At 43.6% G+C, this 4,865-nt stretch overlaps 1 pseudogene; it reads left to right on the forward strand.

Annotated features, from left to right (window-relative positions):
- The first annotated feature begins 4,463 nt into the window (after positions 1-4,463).
- Positions 4,464-4,581, forward strand: LOC126200073 (5S ribosomal RNA; annotated as a pseudogene).
- Positions 4,582-4,865: the final 284 nt, after the last annotated feature.

The following is a 4,865-nucleotide window of genomic DNA, read 5'->3' on the forward strand; positions in this document are numbered from 1 at the left end:
GAGAGCTGTATGTCAAAAGGTTCGGGGTTAAGATGCGCACCTGTACTTAAAGGCTAAGCAGATAACCAAACAATATGACAATGATACGGCTTACTTAAAAGCAACCAAATTCTCAATCTGAATCGGCAACCAAGATGTGACTGGAACCCGTCCTTTCTAACAATTTTATTTTGACCTAAGTCCTGGTGACAATTGGCTATCACTTATTAAGATCGCTCTGAAGGAACGTCTTAAAACGTTACTGGTGAACAGCTATTACAAGACAACTCTCTCGGTGGAACAAGATCCTGCTAAAATACACCAATAATGAACCCGTCTCTCAAACATGGCAACGAACAGCTTAGTACGACAGGTTGTTCTGATAATAACTAATGACTGAGGAATGCAATTACAATCAAAGGATTCAACCGGTTAACATCTAAATCTAACTACAAGGTCCCTCTTTTCTTTAACGGCAACTTGTGTCTTAGACAATTTTTCCGCCTGTATTTACCACCAGGAGCTGATTAATTAGAAAATTAATTATCAGATACAAATCAGAAAAGAAAGGCAGTACAATAGTGGGGCAAATTTTCAAACGACAACTAGTGTCTTATTACAATACTACTGCCTATATTTACGTCCAAAGAGCCGACCGATTAAAATTCTGAGGATCAGGTATGAACCATAAAATAATAAGTACGGCACGTAGACAAAGAAACAAATCAACACGAGGATTACAGAATGTTACTCCCCGTTATCAGCAAGCAGTTCCATGGATCCACGGTGCGTCGCAACGGTTACGGAGGGGTGCCGATGAAAGCCAGGTAGAAGAGGGCAGCCAGGCCTCGAGCGGTCGTCCGACACGAATGTTGCCAACGAGCCGACGGGATGTCGGCCTGCTGCTTGTAGTCGACGCTGACCCCGGTGAAGTACTCCGGTATCTTCGCTCTGCGCAGGACCACCTTGCGCAGCTCGTGGCTTCGGCCGCTCGGACCTTGTGACCACCTCCTGTCTCGACGCTACCGCCAATGGCCAAACTTCGTCCATGTCTCTTGGTCCAGAAAGTCCCATATATATATATATATATATATATATATATATATATATATATATATATATATATATATATATATACCGGCAAGCAAAGACCTTCTAAGGACACAACCCACAGATACCAACGCCTCCTCATACATATTGGGAATGGGGCCGCAAGAGGGACAGTCGATACTAGGCCTGAGCCAGTGACGACAGACAGAACAGCCTACTAACTAAATGGCGCCACGGCTCAGTGTCCCTTTTGCCATTGCTAGTCTGCTTTTGATGTTATTCTTCCTCTGTCCGTCATTGGTTGTTTTACTACCTAGGTATCAAAATTCCTTAACTTCTTGTAATCCGTGATCATGAATCTTCAGATTAAGTTTCTCGCAGTTCTCATTTCTGCTTCTCGTTACTTTCGTCTTTCTCCTCAGTCCATTTTCTGTATTCATTACACTGTTCATTCCAGTCAGCAGATCATGTAATTCTTCTTCACTTTCACTCAGGATAGCTACGTCATCAGCGAATCGTTTCACTGATATCAATTCACCTTGAATTTTAATTCCACTCCTGAGCCTTTCGTTTATTTCCATCATTGCTTCTTCGCTGTAGAGATAGAACAGTAGGGGCGAAAGACTACATACCTGTCTTTCACTCTTTTTAATCCAAGCACTTCGTTCTTGGTCTTGGCTCTTGTACATATTGTATATTACCCGCCTCTCGCTACAGCTTACCCCTATTTTTCTCAGAATTTTGAACGTCTTGCACCATTTTAACTGTCGAACGCTTTTCCAGGTCGACAAATACTATGAACGTGTCTTCATTCTTCTTTAGTCTGGCTTCCATTATCAACCACTATGTCAGAATTGCCGGTCTCGTGCCTTTACCTTTTCTAAAGCCAAACTGGTCGTCATCTAGCACATCCTCAATTTTCTTTTCCATTCTTCAGTATATTATTCTTGTAGGCAACTTGGATGCATGAGCTGATTGTGCAATAATTCTCGCACTTGTCGGCTCCTGCAGTCTTCAGAATTTTGTGGATGACATTTTCCCGAAGGTCAGATGGTATGTCGCCAGAGTCTTTCTACACGAAAACGTGAATATTCGTTTTGTTGCCACTTACCATAAAGATTTCAGGAATTCTAATGGAATGATATCGACCCCTTCTGCCTTACTAGATCTTGAGTCCTCCAAACCTCTTTTATATTCTCATTCTAATGCTGCATCCCCTATCTCTTCTAAGCCGACTCCTGTTTCTTCTTCTGTCACATCAGATAAATCTTCAGCTTCCTAGAGGTTTCAATGCATTCTTTCCACCTCTCAGCTCTCTCCTCCCCATTTAACAGTGGAATACCCGTTGTACTCTCAATTTTACCACCCTTGCCTTTAATGTCACAGAAGGTTGTTTTGACTTCCCTGTAAGCTGACTTTGTCCTTCCGATAAACTTACTTTTTCAGTTTATTCACATTTTCCATTCAGCCAGTTCGCCTTAGCATCCTTGCACTTCCTATTTATTTCATTCCTCAGCTTCTTGTATGTCTGTATTCCTGAGTTTCCCGGGACATTTTTGTACTTCCTCCTTTCATCCATCAACTGAAATATTTCTTTTGTTACCCATGGCTTCTTCGCTGTTTCCTTTTTTGTAACTATGTGTTTGTTTCCAATTTCTGTGACGTCCCATTTTACAGATGCCCATTCCTCTTCCACCGTATTGCCTACCGAGCTGTTCCTTATTGCTGTATCTATTGCCTTAGAGAACTTCAAGCGCACCTCGTCAATGCTTATTACTTTTGTATCCCACTTTGTATTGATTCTTCCTGACTAATTTCTTAATCTTCAGCCTGTTCTTCATCACTACATTTTGATCTGAGTCTATATCTGCTCCTGGGCACGCCATACAACCCAGTATCTGATTACGAAATCTCTGTCAGACCATGATGAAATCTAACTGAAATCTTCCCGTATCTCCCGGCCTTTGCCAAGTATACCTCCTCCACTTGTTATTCTTGAACAGACTATTCGCTATTACTACCTGAATATTATTGCAGAACTCAATTAGACTTTCTCCTCTTTCGTTCCTTGTCCCAAGCCCGTATTCTCCTGTAATCTTTTCTTCTAGCCCTTCCCCTACAACTGCATTTCTTTCCCCCATGACTATGACATTTTCGTCTCCCTTCACGTACTGTATTACTCTTTCAATATCCTCACATCCTTTCTTTATCTCTTCATCTGCAGCTTGCGACGTAGAATGTGTACCTGAACTATCGTTGTCGATGTTGGTTTGCTGTCGACTCTGATAAGAACAACCCTATCACAGAACTGTGCACAGTAACGTACCGTCTACCCTACCTTCCTATTCATAATGAATCCCACTGACATTATACCATTTTCTGCTGCTGTTGATATTACCCTGCTCTGATCTAACCAGAAATCTTTGTCTTCTTTCCATTTCAGCCGGCCGCTGTGGTCGAGCGGTTCTAGGCGCTTCAGTCTGCAACCGCGCGACCGCTACGGTCGCAGGTTAGAATCCTGCCTCGAGCATGGATGTGTGTGATGTCGTTAGGTTAGTTAGGGTTTAAGTAGTTCAAAGTTCTAGGGGACCTATGACCTCAGATTTTAAGTCCCATAGTGCTCAGAGCCATTTGAACCATTTTTCCATTTCAGTTCACTGCCGCCTAGTATATCTAGATTGAGCCTTTGCATTTCCCTTTTCACTACAGCGTTCAGACTTCTGACATTCCACACCCGGACTCGTAGAATGATACCCTTTAGATGGTTATTCATGCATTTTCTCATGGTCACCTCCCCCTCGGCAGTCCCCTCCCGGAGTTCTGAATGGGACACTATTGCGGAATCTTTTGCCAATGGAGAGATCATAATGTCACTTTTTCAGTTACAGCCACATGTGCGTCTTTAATGCTGTGGTTTACATTGCCTTCTGCATCCTCATGCCGTTGATCATTGCTAATTCTTCTTACGTTTGGGCAGTTTTCCACCCCTAGGAGAAGAGAGTGCCCTTAGCCTCTCTGTGCTCCTCCGCCGTCTTTGACAAGTCATTGGCAGAATGAGGGTGACTTCTTACGCCCGAAGCTAAATATTACAGGTCACAGGGACATGTGCTGTCGCGCAGTTTTAGGAGGAATTTAATGAAGTAAATAGCTTAATTGTTAATATTTATTTGAAAAAACTAGAATATCCTACGAAGACTACATTTCCATGGAACACATACAAAAATTTTACACCTATATGGCTCCACGGGAGCAAACAGAACTACGCCAATGACTGTCCAGTAAAAGAACGAGCGGGGTAAGAGAGTGCAACAAGGACGCATAATTACATACACAAAGATTCGAAAGCTCAATTATCTACCTTCCGCCACTAGCTGAGCCAGCTTCTGACTCACAGCGAAAGTAACGACATTAATCAACTGGGTATACGTGCATCAGGCAACGGCCTTGCCGCAGTGGATACACTGGTTCCCGTGAGATCACCGAAGTTAAGAGCTGTCGGACGTGGCCGGCACTTGGATGGGTGACCATCCAGGACGCCATGCGCTGTTTTTCGGGGTGCACTCAGCCTCCTGATGCCAATTGAGGAGCTACTGGACCGAATAGTAGCGGCTCCAGTCAAAGAAAACGATCATAACGACCGGGAGAGCGGTGTGCTGACCACATGCCCCTCCTATCCGCATCCTCAACTGAGGATGACACGGCGGTCGGATGGTCCCGATGGGCCACTTGTGGTCTGAAGACGGATTGCATTCATACGTGCAAGTGCTTCGAAAACGAACTTCGAATTTGGTTCCGTCTACGTAAAAACGATTCTGCAAACGTCACTTGCGAGAATT

The sequence above is a fragment of the Schistocerca nitens genome, chromosome 8 (assembly GCF_023898315.1).
Source record: "Schistocerca nitens isolate TAMUIC-IGC-003100 chromosome 8, iqSchNite1.1, whole genome shotgun sequence".
In the NCBI taxonomy this organism is placed as follows: Eukaryota; Metazoa; Arthropoda; class Insecta; order Orthoptera; family Acrididae; genus Schistocerca; species Schistocerca nitens.